Source organism: Oryctolagus cuniculus, chromosome 11, assembly GCF_051225735.1.
Source record: "Oryctolagus cuniculus isolate XC-2025 breed Fujian yellow rabbit chromosome 11, ASM5122573v1, whole genome shotgun sequence".
Classification (NCBI taxonomy): Eukaryota; Metazoa; Chordata; class Mammalia; order Lagomorpha; family Leporidae; genus Oryctolagus; species Oryctolagus cuniculus.
Genome location: NC_142877.1, coordinates 91,337,951 through 91,354,839, shown reverse-complemented (window position 1 = coordinate 91,354,839; position 16,889 = coordinate 91,337,951). Strand labels below are relative to the sequence as shown.

The 16,889-nt window shown below is 40.9% G+C and overlaps 1 long non-coding RNA gene across 2 annotated transcripts in view; it reads right to left on the bottom strand.

The window, feature by feature from the left end:
* The window catches only part of LOC149123560 (uncharacterized), a 43,461-nt gene extending 26,804 nt beyond the window's left edge, over positions 1-16,657 (bottom strand). Inside the window, exons 1-3 of one of the 2 annotated variants that reach the window (XR_016216238.1) lie at positions 16,486-16,657; positions 13,900-13,960; positions 134-787 (exon numbers count right to left, since the gene is read on the bottom strand). This is a non-coding gene — a long non-coding RNA (uncharacterized LOC149123560). Of the gene's footprint in view, positions 1-133; positions 788-13,899; positions 13,961-16,485 lie in introns of those variants that run through there. The other variant, XR_016216237.1, reaches the window with a different exon arrangement.
* Between the last annotated feature and the right edge of the window lie 232 nt (positions 16,658-16,889).

The following is a 16,889-nucleotide window of genomic DNA, read 5'->3' as shown; positions in this document are numbered from 1 at the left end:
AAGTGATTAGAAAGAAGGAAGTGTAACAAGCTGGAGGAAGTTAGGATATGTTACAGAAAGGATGGTATGGTGGGATCAAATGAAAAAGAGAATAAAGAAAGCCAGAAGTAGTGTATTATACTGCAGGCTAATGGTACTCACCAACCTGAAACAAAATACAATACAAACATTGAAAGAGGAAGTAACTTCAATACTCTTCGAATTATTCCAAAATATTAAACAGTATGGAACTCTGCCAAACTTCTTATGAGGCCAGCAATACTTTAATACCAAAAGCAGACACAACATGAGAACTACAGACATACATCCCTAATGAACATAGACGCAAAAATTCTCAACAAGATGCTAGCCAATTGAATCCAAAAGCACATCAAAAAGATGATATATCACAATCAGGTGGGAATTATTCCAGAAATGCAAGCGTTGTTCAACATTCACAAATAAACGTCATAAATCACATCAACAGAATCAAAGAAAAAAAACATATGGGTTTGGCTGGTGCTGTGGTACAGCAGATAAAGCTGCCACTGGCAGTGCTGGCAGCCCCTATGGGCACCGATTTGGCTCCAGGATGCTCCACTTCTGATCCAGCGCCCTGCTGATGCACCTGGGAAAGCAGGAGAAGATGGCCCAAGTACTTGGGCCCTTGCAGCCATGTGGGAGACCCGGAGGAAGCTCCTGGCTTCAGATTTGCCCAGCTCTGGCCATTGCAGCCATTTGAGGAGTGACCCAGCAGATGAAGATCTCTCTGCCTCTGTCTCCAACTCTACTTTCCAAATGAACAAATCTTAAAAAAAAAAAAGGGTCATATCAATAGATGCAGAGAAAGCATTTGATAAGGTTCAATACACCTTCATAATAAAAACCCTCCACAAATTAGGTATAGAAGGAACATTCTTCAATGTTATAAAGGCTATATGACAAACCAACACCAAACATAATGAATGGGGAAGAGCTGAAAGCATTTACCTTTAGATCTGGAACAAAACAAGGCTATCTACTTTCACCACTCTCATTCAACACAGTATGGAAGTTTTAGCAAGAGCAACTAGGGAGGAGAAAGAAATAAAGAGCATAAAAACACATGAACTCTGTTTGCAGATGACAGGATATTGTACTTGGAAAAACCTGAACACTCCTCCAAAAAGTTGTTAAAATTGATAAACCAATTCAATAAATCTGCAGGTTCCAAAATAAACATTAAAAAAACTAACTTTTTTTGTATGCCATTGATTAACTCATGGAAAGAGAAATCAAAAAGAAATCCCATTCACCATAGCCACAAACAAATTAGATATTTAGAAATAAATTTAGCCAAAGTCGTCAAAGAGCTCTACAATGTAAATTATCAAATATTGATGAAAGAAATCATTGAGGACACAAAAAAATGGAGAGATTCCTTGTTCATGGATCAGAAGAATCAATGTCATTAAAATGTCTGTACTTCCTAAAGCAATCTACAGATTCAATGCAATCCCTATCAAAATACCAACAACACTCTTGACACAATTAGAAAAAGCCATCCTGGGGCCAGCTTAGCAGGTAAAGCCACTGCCTGCAGTGCGGGCATCCCAGATGGTGCTGGTTCGAGTACCAGATGCTCCACTTCTGATCCAGCTCTGTGCTAATGCACCTGGGAAAGCAGAAGATGGCTCAAATGTTTGGGCCCTGCACCCACCTGGGAGGCCTGATCAAAGCTCCTAGTTCCCGGGTTTGGCCTGGTCCAGCTCTAGCCATTGCAGCCATTTGGGAAGTAAACCAATGGATGGAAGACACCTCTCTTTATGTCTGTCTCTTTGTAACTGTCTTTCAAATAAATAGATACATCTTAAAAAAAAAAATAAACAGCAATCCTAAAATAGAATCACAAAACATCCAGAATAGCCATAGCAATCCTCAATAAGAAAAATCAAGCTGGAGGCATCACAATGCAAGACTTCAAAGCATATTACAAGCTACAGTAATTAAAACAGCATGGTACTGACATAAGAACAGATCCATAGACCAATAGAACAGAATAGAGTCCAAAAATTATTCCACATACAACCACCTTTTTTGGACAAAAGTGCTCAGACTACACAGTGGAGTAAGTATAATCTCTTTAACATATGGTGCAGGCAAAACTGGATGTAAATATTTAGAAGAATGAAATTAGATTTGTACCTCTCACCATATACAAAAAGCATCTCAAGACAGATCAAAGTCCTAAATACAAGATCTAAGACTATGAAGTTGCTAGAAGAAAATGTAAGGCAAACACTCCAAGACATTGGTGTGGGCTTTGACTTTGTGGATAAAACCCCACAAAGCACAGACAATAAAATCAAGACTAAAATAGGACTACATCACATTCAGAAGCTTTTCCACAGAAAATAAGATGATTAATAGAGTGAACAAACATCTATGGCAAATGGGAAAAATATTTGCAGACCACCCATCTGATGAACAATTAATATCCAGAATACATAAGCAACTTAAAAAACTCAGCCACCAAAAATCAACCAATCCAGCTGAGACATGGGCAACAGACAATTCTCAAAAGGAGAAATACAAATGGCCAATATATGAAGAAACGCTCAATGTCACTAGCCATCAAGGAAATGCAAATCAAAACCACAATGAGATATCACCTCACCCCTGTCAGAATGGCTAAAATCAAAACAGAGTAACAAATGCTGGCAAGGATGTGGAGAAAGCGGAACTCTTACACATTGTTGGGAGTGTAAATTAATGCAGCTTCTGGTAGACGGCGTGGAGATTTCATCGACAATTAGAAATACACCTGCCATATGATCCAGCAATCCCACTCCTGGGTATACAACCAAAAACTTGAACACAATGAATCCAAGATACCTGCACCAACATGTCTATAACAGCACTGTTCACAACAGCCACTATTTGGAATCGACCAAGGTATCCAGATAAATAAAGACAATGTGGTCTATATACACAATGGAATGTTATTCAGCTATAAAAAGAATGAAATTCTACCATTTGCAGCAAAATGGACACAACTGCTGGACATCACATTGAGTGAAAAAAGCTGGACATAGACAAAAACCACATGTTTTCCCTTATGTGTGGGAGCTAAAATTAAAAAAAAAAAAAAAGAAGTAATGCCTGTATCAGTGTTGCTGAAAATAGTTTTGTAGAACTGTTTTATACCTTTGTCAAACCAATGGTTAAGAATGTTACACTGCAATAGTTTCAATGATCTGTGATTACTTTAAAATTTACTGCATATGGTTGAAATGGCCATTTTTCTTCAATTATCATTTCTATCCATTGTCTATATTGCCCCTAAACTAGGGTCTTTTTGCTTTTTACTTGTTAAACTTCTTATTCTGTGAAGCATTAAGTCTTTTATTGTAATGTAATTTTCAAATGTTATCTGAGGCCAGCACCGCCGCTCACTAGGCTAATCCTTCGCCTTGCGGCGCCGGCACACCGGGTTCTAGTCCCAGTCGGGGCGCCGGATTCTGTCCCGGTTGCCCCTCTTCCAGGCCAGCTCTCTACTGTGGCCAGGGAGTGCAGTGGAGGATGGCCCAAGTGCTTGGGCCTTGCGCCCCATGGGAGACCAGGATAAGCACCTGGCTCCTGCCATTGGATCAGCGCGGTGCGCCGGCTGCAGCACGCTGGCCGTGGCGGCCACTGGAGGGTGAATCAACGGCAAAGGAAGACCTTTCTCTCTGTCTCTCTCTCTCGCTGTCCACTCTGCCTGTCAAAAAAAAAAATGTTATCTGAAAAACTAAAAGAGAAGAAAAGAGGGTAGGAAAGGGGGTTAGGGAAGGAGGGAAAAAGGAATTACCCTATATTCTTGGAAATGTATCTACAAATCACACTGAATCTGGTAAAAACTTAAAATTTAAAAAAAAAAATATATTAAAAAGATGGATTGAGACCATGTAACTGGCATTCTGATAGAACAGAATGTATAAAACACAAAAATTGGAAATTTTTAGAAGTTTAATTAACAAAGGAAACTGGCTCCTAGGAGCTGCAGTTTGGCACAGCAAACACTGTGGGCTACACTGGAGTGCTTAGGTTTGAATCCAGGCTCCACTCCCTGCTGCTATGCACCCTGAAGGCAGATGATGATGGCTCAAGTACTTGGCTTGGTCCACCCTTGCTTTTGTGAGCATTCAGGGAGCAAATAAGCAGCTCAAAGATTGTCTACCCATCAAATGAAGTGAAAATAAATTTAAAGAACTTTCTTCTGACCCTGGAAATATTTACACAGAAATACAAAGATATTTCTTAACATTTTTAAATATCAGGATAAAAGACAAATGTAATCCTACAGAATGGAAAAGACTACCTACGCTGAGAAGTACTGTTCTTCAGAGAAACAGAACTGGTAAGATAGACAGACAGACAGATGTACCTAGATGGAAAGAGACAAAGAGACGGATTGATCCATTTTGTGGCAATTGGCACATGTAATTATGGAGGCCAAAAAAAGTCCCACCATCTGCTAAGTGCAAGCTGGAACACCAGGAGATCCGGTGGTACCACTCAGTCCCAGTGCAGAGGAAGCAGTGCAGAGAGTGCTACTATAGAGCCCAGAATCTTGAACTAGGACGCCCGGGAGTGCCGAAATCCAGGAACATGATGAAATGAGTTTTCTAGTTTAGGAAAAGTGAAAGAATTCACCTTCTCTGCCTTTTTGTTCTTTTCATACCCTCAATAGATTTCATGATGCCCACCTGCAGGAGTGAGGACCTCTTCTCTACCCAGTCTTCTGATTCAAATGTTAATTTATTCTGGAAACATACTCACAGAGACATACTCACAGAAATGCTTTACCATCTACCTGGGCCTATCTTAGCCAGTCAAGCAGACACATAAAATTAACATCACAAGTGCCCAGTTAGGCTTCAGACTTTTGTATAGCAACATCCCTTGTCTGAAGCTAGTTAAAACAACAACAACAACAACAACACACACACACACACACACACTCATAAAGGACTAAGAGGAACAAAGGAAACAATTTAATGCTCAGTGATCTATTGCATGTGACAGCCAGTGTTTGTGAGCCCTTTTTGTAACAGCACTGGTCAACAAAAGCTAGAGAACTGATCGATGATATAAAAGAACATCAAGGGAGAAGTCACCTTTAGGAATTAACGAAGAACTTGATTGTGTTGAACTGTGGAACTGCACATGGCCATCATGGTGTCAGGCAGCATTTAAGTGTTATACGTTTCAACCATGTATAATTAATAATCTTTCAAAAACTGGTCAGAATAATTTTCTTATTTTCATAATAGGGGAGTCAATGAACTAAAGTCTGATTTAATTGGAAGTTTAAATTAAGAAAGACAATCTCTTAAGTGTATCTTACAGAATTACATAGTCAGCAAATTTTAGAATGAATTAGTATCAGAAAAGAATACTCATGAGGAGTTAACAGTTTTGCCTCCATTTTAGTTTCTTCGGTTAAAGATCTAGAATACAGAATGCTGTTTATATTAGCATTATAGCACAATTGTAATTTAATCTGTCTTCTAGATAGGGATAAAACATGTCTAGAACTATATTCTCTTTTTTAACTTTTATTTAATGAATATAATTTCCAAAGCACAGCTTATGGATTACAATGGCTTCCCCGCCTCTCCCCCCTCCCCCGGCCTATAACTTCCCTCCCACCCGCAACCCTCCTCTCTCCCGCTCTCTCTCCCCTTCCATTCACATCAAGATTCATTTTCAATTATCTTTATATACAGAAGATCAATTTAGCATATTAAGTAAAGCTTTCAACAGTTTGCACCCACACAGAAACACAAATTGAAAAATACTGTTTGAGTACTAGTTATAGCATTAAATCACAGTGTACAGCACATTAAGGACAGAGATCCTACATGAGGAGTAAGTGCACAGTGACTCCTGTTGTTGACTTAACAAACTGACACTCTTGTTTATGGCATCAGTAATCTCCCTAGGCTCTTGTCATGAGTTGCCAAGGCTATGGAAGCCTTTTGAGTTCACTGACTCTGATCCTATTTAGACAAGGTCATAGTCAAAGTGGAAGTTCTCTCCTCCCTTCAGAGAAAGGTACCTCCTTCTTTGATGACCTGTAGAACTATATTCTCAGATATTGATGACTAAAGGAGTAGGACTTTTGAATAATTTAATCTTTTCCTTTTCTCTAGATTGCTTGTTTTCACAATAAACAGCAGGGTGAGGGGGAGAGGAGGGTGGGGAGAGAAAGAGATCACTCACTTTGAAGGAAGTTGTGACAGAATTTCATCACAGAGCATGATGGGTTTTCTTGAATTTGAGTGAATATTACATTTAATTATTGCATTTCTGCAATATTTAATACTGCATATTTGCATTACTTAGAGTTTTTTTTTAGTATCCAACCACTGAGTGTTAAACATTCACTTAGTTTTTTTCATTAATTTGCCAATATAGTTAATTACACTGACTGATTTCTTGATAGTGAGCTCTCTTCATGTTCCTGAAATCCAACTTGGATCATGGTTATTATTTTATAAACTGTTTACTTCTGTTGGCTAACAATTACTTACAATTTTTATATTTATATATATTATATAATTAACTATATATTATATAATTAATTATATAGTTTTTGTGGCATTGTACCAGCTTATAATTTAGATTCTTATAAACTTAACTAGAAATTATCTTTTTCAAGCTTTAAATTGTTTATATAATATTTATTTTTTAAACATTAGCCTTTTTACTGGTACATCTTACATTATCTTCCAACTGTCTTCTATAATTGTCTACTCGAGTTCTCCATTTTAGTTTGATTAGTTTTGGTAAATTCCCTCTGTACCCCTTGGTTTTCAAATTTATTGCCACACTTGTACAAGCAATATTCTTTTAGCGTTCTCCTAACTGCTTCCAAATCTTCTGATTTCCTTTCCTCTCATTTTAATATATCAAGATAAAATCTTTAGAATTCTTTTACTGCCACATCCAAGTACAAGATCCACAGAATACTTTTAAACCTAAATTCCTGGAGTTTTCTGATCTAGAGTAGAGGAACAGTTTGTACTTTTAAGGCATAAAATTATATAAAAGCAAAATTAGCCTCGATAATCCATGGCCACAACATGAAGTCACTGTCTATGAATTTTTTTTTAAAATAACAGCACTGCAGACATCACATTTATTATGGAACTAAGTAAGTGAAAGAATGACTTTAACTTTTACTTAATAAATATAAATTTCCAAAGCACAACTTTGAAATTATAGCAGCTTTTTCCCTCCATAACCTCCCTCCCACCCGCAACCATCCCATCTCCTACTCCCTCTCCCACCCACATCAAGATTCATTTTCAATTATTTTTATAGACAGAAGATCAACTTAGTATATACTAAGTAAAGATTTCAACTGACTGCACCCACAAAGACACACAAAGTATAGAGTGCTGTTTGGGTAGTAGTTTTACTGTTAATTTGCATAGTATAACACATTAGTGACAGAGGTCCTACATGGGGATCAGGTGCACAATGACTCCTGTTGTTGACTTAACAAATTGACACTCTTGTTAATGGCATCAGTAATCACCCAAAGCTCTTGTCATGAGCTGCCAAGGCTATGGAAGCCTTTTGAGCAGCCCGGAGAGTGCCAGAAAGTACAACGTTCCATTCCTATGGTCAGGAGAGAAGACACTGGTAGTTGTTAATACTCTGATGAGGTACACAGAGCCACTGGCTCCTAGTTACCTCAGACTGCAAACAGGTGTACTGGAGCTGGGAGCCATTCAGCTCACCGTGCAGTTCACCTTCAGTCTTGCCAGCACTGGGCTATCAGAGAACAGAGAGGCAGCAGAAGTTACCCAAGCGAAGACCTCTCTTTGCTTTGTCACTGTTCCACTGATATGCAACATCACCTTTGGAAACAGATTCCATTCTTTCTGTCTCAATTTCTCTTTAAAAAATGAATATAGAATTACATTTGTTTAAAGGCTTTTTATCTCATAAAATTTAAAAATGTCATGGCTTCAATGTTAGGTTTCTCAACCGTTAAAAATGTATTCACCATATACACTGTCAAATGTTCCATAAGCCTCTACTGATTAAGCTTCCCAGCTAGTTGTAAGGCAGGGGCGGTATCGTTAGCGCTGTTCAATGGGTTGGAAAGCAGGAGGTCAGTGGGTTACACACTGAGGGATGGGCTTCAGTAGGGGCAGCAGCAGAGCTGAAGCAAAGGCAGCCTTGTCCGTGACACTGTCTCTTGAGTGACACTGTCGCCACCTAGGAAAGCCACGTCTTCCTCCCAGGTGCCACGCCTCTCCATTGAGAAATAGCGTCTATACCTGCACAGGTGTATTAGGCATCTCATGAGCACCTGTTCAGTGGGTTACTTAATATCATGTGAGTTGGTCTGAGAACCAGGGCAATGACCTTGGTCTCGCCGATTCTGGTCAAGCAACTTTCCTATTATAGGAGTTTCTTCCCGACGTACTGCCCTCATGTGTTAAGGTGGTTAAGTTAACTAACTGCCACACTTTCACCTTTCTCCGCACACGTGTTCATATGATGTCCTTTGTCACTGTTCCACTGGCTTGCAGAATCACCTTTGGAAACAGATTCCATTCTTTGTGCCTCAATTTCTCGATAAAAAATTAATATAGAACTGCATTTGTTTAAAGGCTTTTTATCTCATAAAATTTAAAAATGTCATGGCTTCCATGTTGAGAAACCTAACTATTAAAAATGTATTAGCCATCTATACTCCGTCAAATGTTCCATAAGCCTCTACTGATTAATTAAGCTTCCCAGCTTATTGTAAGGCAGGGGCGGTATATCGTTAGCTTTGTTCAATGGGTTGGAAAGCAGGAGGTCAGTGGGTTACACACTGAGGGACGGGCTCCAGTAGGGGCAGCGGCAGAGCCGAAGCAAAGGCGGCCTTGTCTGTGCTTTGTTCTTCCCGAGACCCTGCCCATGCAGAGGGCCTCCCTCTGCATGCCACATAATTATGGACTATAAAATCTTACACTGTCCCCAGGGCACAGGAAAATATTTCACACTCATTCGCTCCTCTGAGTCAAAGCCTGGCCAAAGGGAGAGAAGTGGAAGGGCCTACACATCTCTGCATTTCAGGATTACACATCGCTCACTCCCAAAGGCCGATGGCCAAGTGGCAGAGAAGACGCTTGTTAGATTTTTAGCAGTTTTTGTAGACATAGTTTGTGAGGAAGCTCTGTGTAAAATAACCTCTCATTCTAGCAATATTTTAGATTTTTATGATGAAAATACTTTCGTATGTTCGTTGTGCCAATAAAATTTAAGCAACTACATGACAGACACTGTCCACAGCAATGGGCATACAGCAGAAATAAAACAGATGAAGTCATTCTCCAAAACACTTCTGTTTCAAAGAGAAGGGGTGGAAAGAGACAAACAGAACCACAAATACGGGAGGAAAAGCTAAGAAGGAAAATAAAGTAGGGAGACAAGAGGAATAGGTAGGCCATCCGGTCTTAGATGGATGCCAGGGACTAAGCACTTACACAAAGGCATACAGTAAGACAGGCACAATCTACATACAGGAGAGCAAACTTGTCCAGTTGTTGAGGAAAGAGGGTGTTAGACACAGTTTAACCTTACCAAGAAGGTTAGCATGGTTGGAGACAGTGAGCCGGTAGAGAGATGAGCTCAACGAAGTGAGGACTGAGGATGGGGGAACACGTAGACCACACAAGACCTTCTTAGCCAAGGGAAGGGTTTCTGTTTTTATTCTGAGCAATAAGTGAAGCAATTGGCTGGTTTAAAGCAGAGGCAGACAGAATCTGGTATATTTTTAAAGGTCACTTTGCCTGTCATGTAGGAATAGACAAAGAAGCCTGTTGGGCTACCACAGACTTGGACTAAGCCCAAGAGGAAATATGAAGAAGGCAGCTGTATCAATGACTCTAGAGCTCAAGGCAAAGAGTCAGGCTGGGCAGAGGACATGGGCTGGAGTGAGATCACCCAGCCAACGAGTGTAGATGGGAAGAGAAGGGACACAAAGCTGAGCCCTGGGCGTTTCAACCCTCGTATGTGGGAAACTGAGGGTGGTCCAGCAAAGAGCCGCAGGAGGAATGAACAGAGAGGCGGGAGATACACCCAGGGAGCAGCACCTGGAGACCAAGGAGGACATCAAATGTGTCACAAAAGTGGGAATCCACTGCATGAAGCTTTATCTGACACCTAACAACTTTCTTATTCAGTATTTTGGTATAAAAAAGACTGTACATCATGAACGTATGCACATAACTGTGCACCCATGAAGCCACCACCACAACCTACATGGCAAACCTTTCACCTTTCACCTTCTAAAGTCTGTCCCCTCCCCTCATACTCTCTCACACAAAGTACAGACGCTGTGCTATACAGGTCTTTGCGATTTATTTATGCTGTATAATCAAAACTTTGTACGTTTTGTTCAACACTTCTCCATTTCCCCTTCTCTGCAACCTCTAGCAACTGCCATTCTAGTCTGCTTCTATGAGTTTGGCTACTTTAGATTTATCATATAATAACTGGTGGCTGTTATACATTTGTTCTTCCTTGTCTAACTTATTTTACTTGATATGAATCCTCCAGGTTCATCGTGTTGCTACAACAGGATGTCCTTTAGGTTCGAAAATATTCCATCGTAGGTATATACTACAATTCCTTCGTTCATCTGCCAATACATGCCTTGGCTATTTTCAAAACACTGCAGTGACTAGGGGAGTGCAAATTTCTCTGAGACTCTGATTTCAATTCCTTTAAACATCTGCCCCAAAGAATTGCTGAGTAATCTGGTAATTCTATTAGTTTTTCAAGCAGTCTCCAAACTTTTTGCCAGAGTGACTATCCAAGTTTACATTGCTACCAAGAGTGAATGCGAGTCCCTCTGTCTTCACATCCTCACTAGCATTTGCTATCTTTTGGTTTTTTGACAACAGCTATCCTGACAAGTGTGAAATCACATAGTGGTTTTACGTACATCTCCCTGGTGATTAGTAATGTTGAGTACCTTTTCATGCAACAGTTGCCCATTTGTAGGACTTCTTTAGATAAGTTCCTTTGCCACTTTTTAAATTGGATTGTCCATTTTACTACTATTGAGTTGTAAGGGTTCCTAAACATATTTAGGATACTCACCCTCTATCAGATATCTAGTTCAAATATTTTCTTAAGCTGCCTTTTTTTTCATTGTTGATTGTTTCCTTTGCTTTGCAAAAGACTTTCAGTTTGTTATAATCTTACTCACTTATTTTGGCTATTGTCTGTGCCAAGATCTAAGGACTTTTCTCCATGTTTTCTTCTGGGAGTTTTATAGTTTTCAGTCTTACATTCAATTCTTAATTTTAGTTTGTTTTTTGTGTATGTTGTGAGACACAGGCATTATTTCATTCTTTTGCATATTTATATCCAATTTCCCCAAAACTATTTATTTGAACAAGCTGGGTAGAGGATAACTTACCTCAAAACAGCAAAGGCCATATAAAGAGTCCACAGATATCCTCATATTTAACCGTGGAAAAACTGAAAACTTTTCCTTTAAGAATTGGGATGAGACAAGGATGTTCACTCACTACTTCTATGAATCGTAACTCTAGAAGTCCTAAACAGAGCAATTTGGCAAGAAAGGGAAATAAAAGGTATCCAATGGAATCAGAGGAAGTAAAATTATCTGATTGCAGATGATATGACCTTATATCTAGAAAACCTAAGGACTCTTCAAAATATATTGTTAGAACTAATAAGGAAATTCAGCAGTATTGTAGGATACAAAATCACAATTCAAAAATCAGTTGTATTTCTATATATTAACAGTGAATTATCTGAAAACTAAATTAATAATCTAATTTACAATAGCATCAAAAATAAAAAAAACTTTATAAAAGAAAGGACCACTGAAAACTAGAAAAAATTGATGGAAGAAATAAAAACGAATGGAAATATATTCCTGGTTCATGGATTGGAAGAATTAAAATGTCTATATTATGCAAAGTGATATACAGACTCAATATAACCAAGATAGAAAAGCAATTCCAAAATTTAAGGAACTTCTAAATACCCTGAGTAGCCACAGCAGTTTTGAGAACCAACAACAAAGCTGAAGACATCAGACTTGTTTCAAAGTATATTACAAAGCTATAATCAAAGCAGTATGGTGCTGGCATAAAACAAATCCAATGGAACAGAGTACAAAGCCCAGAAACAAACCTATGCATTTAAGGTCAAAAGGTCTTTGACAAGGATGATCTCTTCTATGTTACTAAATTACCCTGTGGTAGTTGGAATGTTGAGGTGGATTTGTTCTGAGAGGAGGAGCGTGGTGGAGGCAAGAGGCACGGAGTCACCGCACAGACCCCAGGAGTCGGGTGAAAACGGGCCAGAGGCGAGCAGCCTGCAGACTCATTTATTTCAGTTGGTACAGCAGCTTAAATAGCCAAGGCAGCCAATCTGGTCAAGGGGTGGTCTATGCCCTAACCAATCACAGCCTGTTGCCAGGCAGTATCCGAAGCCATCCAATCACAGCCTGTTGTCAGGCAGGCTCCATTGCCAGGTAGGTTTCCAAGCCATTCCTGAGTAACTGATGCTCGCTTGCCAGCAGCCATCTTGGCATGGCCTTCTCATTCCACCACACTGGAGCTCTTTCTTAGCAGAGAAACTTTCTCTTGTATAGTATTTGCACAGCTCTGTTTTACCTTGAGCACTTTGTAATCTGCCCCCCCCCACTGGCTAATGTTATTCCACATTTTATTCATTATTTATTCAACAAATACTTATTTGGTTCCTGAAATGCTTTCCTAAAAGGTTATAGTGGGGGCCGGCACAGTGGCATAGCAAGTAGAGCTGCCACCTGCAGTGCCTACTGACATCCCATATGGGTGCCGGTTGGAGTCCCAGCTGCTAGACTTTCGATCCAGCTCTCTGCTGTGACCTGAGAAAGCAGTAGAAGATGGCCCAAGTCCTTGGGCCCCGGAACCCACATGAGACACCTGCAAGAAGCTCCTGGCTCCTGGCTGCGGATCAGCGCAGCTCTGGCCATTGCAGCCATCTGGGGAGTGAACCAGCAGACGGAAGACCTCTCTCTAACTTTGCCTTTCAAATAAATGGATCTTTTAAAAATGTATATAGTAATTTTTTTTAAGATTTATTTTAAAGTCAGAGTTACACAGAGAAGGCAAGGTAGAGAGAGAGGTGGGGAAAGTCTTCTACCTGCTGGTTCACTTCCCAGATGGCCACAATGGCTTGAGCCTTGCCAATCCGAAGCCAGACCTTCTTCTCGATCTCCCATGTAGATGCAGGGGCCCAAGGACTTGGGCCATCTTTTACTGCTTTCCCAGGCCACAGCAGAGAGCCGGATGGGAAGTCAAGTAGCTGGGACTCGAACCGGCATGCAATATAGGAAGCCGGCACTGCGGACGGCAGCTTTACCCGCTATGCCACAGTGCCGGCCCCTATAGTGAATCTTACAGATAATACTTGGAAATTACTAGCAGGAAATATTCAGATAACTATCTGTAGTGACAGAATACAAACTTTTGTCAAAGTGAGGCAGATATGTATTTTTCATGTATTATATTGGTTGTCCTCTTACCTGGTGCAGTATTTCCTCCTGTTCAGACCTAAATTGCTAGGTGCATAATTTGTTGCCATCAGGTACATACAGAATACCATTGTGTTAAGCACAATTTGAACAGCAAAATAATTCAGACAGGCCATGTAACCATCTCCCTCTATACACAGATCAACATTTACTTACATATTCTAAAATATGTGTCAAATGATAGGAAAACCACTTTCCCAAGCCTTTGCCAGCCCATAAACGCAATGTGAAACAATTATGGAAGAACTTAACCAGCAAACTTCTCGAGACAGGATCCTGAGCCTTGAGACCAGACTACCAAGCAGCATCAGGGTTTGACCACTTACCAGCAGCGGCCCCTGGAGCAAGTTGTTTAAGCACTTGGTTTTCTAATACCAATACCGGAATCTGTAAAACAAGCATACTATGGGCAACCCTCTTTATGCATGGATTTTGCATCTGTGGGGTCAATCAACTGTGGAAGAATAACACTGGGGGGGGGGGGAGCGGGAATCACACCTGTTCTGAACCTGCCCAGACAATCTTCCCTATTATTCCCTAAATAATACAGCCTAACAACTCTCCACATACTGTTCACATAGCATTAGGTATTATAAGTAACCTAGAGATTATTTAAAGTACTCAAGTGGAGGCACATAAGCTATATGCAAATACTAAGCCATTTTCTGAGTAAGTAAGGGACTTGATCATCTGTGGACTTCTGTATCTGTGGTGATCCTGGCACAGGTGCCGAGGGACTGCTGTATTTACACCTAATTGACACAGTCAAGAGTGGAGAAGTCTGGAGTCAGGGGAAGTGGGAATCCTTTACCAACTATTTGCTTCCTCTCCTGCAGATTTGGAAACTCTTTAACCTCGGAGACTTACTAACATATGCCTCAGGTAGAACTGGTTGGTGACCTTTGACCTTCCTCAACCTGCATAGTTGTGTCTTTCTGTAGGTTTGGGAAGTTTTCTGTCATTGTCTCCATGAATGTGCTTTGTCTCAAGTGCCTCTTGTATCTAAATAACTACGATACCTACTATTCCCCTGTTTTCCTGAACACTTTCATCCTTTGTCTTGAGTCATTGTTTCTCTTCAAACAGCATTTTTTAATAGAAAACTTTTATTTAATATAAATTTCCAAAGTACAACTTTTGGATTATAGCAGTTCTTCCCCCATAACCACCTTCCCACCTGCAAACCATTCCATCTCCCTCTCCCATCCTTCATTAAGGTTCATTTTTAATTATCTTTATATACAGATCAACTTAGTTTATATTAAGATTTCAACAGCTTATACCCACAGAGACACACAAAGTATTAAGTACTGTTTGAAGACTAGTTTTAGCATTAATTCTCAAAGTACAACACATTAAGGACAGAGATCCTACATGGGGAGTAAGTGCACAGTGACTCCTGATGTTGATTTAACAATTGACACTTGTTTATGATGTCAGGGATCACCGAGGCTCTTGTCATGAGCTGCCAAGAGACCTCTTGAATTTACAAACTCTGACCTTATTTAGACAGGGCCATAATCAAAGTGGGAGTTCTCCCTTCAGAGAAAGGTACCTCCTTCTTTGATGGCCCGTTCTCTCTACTGGGATCTCACTCGCAGAGATCTTTCATTTAGGTCATTTTTTGCCACAGTGTCCTGGCTTTCCATGCCTGAAATACTCTCATGGGCTTTTTAGCCAGATCTGAATGCCTTAAGGGCTGATTCTAAACTCAGCATTTTCAATTAACCTTCTCTGAGCTTGCTGATTCTTTGTTTGATTTACTCTTCTATCACATTTGTAGTTTCACTTAGTGTGTTTCTGCTGGAAACCTATCAAGTCTCTGTTAGAGCATAGAATTGTTTGTGTTCTCTTGACTTTTCGAAGAGTTTCCTTCCAAGTTACTTTGAAATCTTCATCTGAGCATCTGGAAATTTCCACCCCTAGATGACTAGTTTCTGAACCTTATTTTGCTGTTTAGGTAAGGTCAAGGTTTCCTGGAAGCTCCTAATGCCTACTGGAGTCTGATGGCATCTGTACACTGAAGAACATGTTTCAGTAAACCAACTTTGTGGTTGTTATTCCAGAAATTCCAAGAAGTCTGCTCTGTGGCTGAGGTTGGCTCATTTCCCAGTCTGCACCTACCCGCCACTTAGGCTGATAGGCACAAGGCTAGGCTAGGTAGAAGATGCTCAACCAAGGCCATGGGAATCCACTTGGCACTGATGTGGGTCCAGAGACTGTGTGCAGGCACTGGCTTTGGGCCAGGGACCGTTAGAATCTACTCAAGGCTGGGTTTTATCAGCTGGCACTGAGATTCAAAACAGTCCTGTGATTACTTGCTGTCTACCCAAGGTTGTAGGAGGGGGTAAAGAGGCAGCTCCTAGGCTACTCAGGCAGGCCCAGGGGGTTAGGGGGAGCCCTCAAGTCACCAGCAGTTTTGGGGGCTCAAGAGTCTGTTGATGCTACACACCAAGTCTGTCTCACCAGGGCGCAGGTCTCTGCTGGGCACTGGGGAAACTACAGAGGCTGTCCAAAAGCAGGTCAAGACTTCTGTTCCCAAGGCTGGAAACCGCGAGGATCCACCCACCTTTGATTTCCAAGACACAGCCCGGGGCTGTCTGTCCCAGATTGGAAGAGGGTGATAAAGGCAACCCCCTTACTATCCAGACTGATCCTAGGCTGTTCCCAGTGGGGTCTCATGGTCCCTGGGCCCCACAAAGTCCTGGGGGGTACCCTCCAGGCCCACCCTAGGCTAGCAGTGGCACCTGCCAAAATGAGTGTGACCCCTCCGTGCACAGGTCTCCACCTGATGCCACGCTGCGCTCCTTAGAGCCAAGGGAGCAGTGGGCGCAGGTACCTCTACCCTTCCTGCCTTCTTCCATGGGACTTTTCTTAAGACTGTAACAAGGCAAGGTTCCGTGCTCCCTCACCTGGCGCCCTGGCTCTTGGGAGGGCGACTTGCTGTGTGTCTGGCTGTCCACGTTGCTGGCTCTGCAGGGAGGTGTTTGCCGCCCTCTCCGGAGCCTTTTTGCTCAGCGGCCATCTTGCCTCAGCCCTGTAGGGAGCATTTCAAAGCTCAGCTGTCTTCAATATATAGACACTAATTCAAGATACAGCGAACACCTGAATATCACATGAACACTAAAGCTTCTAGAAGAAAACACAGGAGAATGTCCTTACAATTTGGGGATAGATAACGATTTCCTAGGCTACAGAAAGTTCCAACCATATTTAAAAAATGACACTCCAACAACGTTAAACTCATGCTCCCACAAAGACATTATTAAGACAATAAAAACTCGGTTAATACTTCACTTTACATATTCAGATTGCA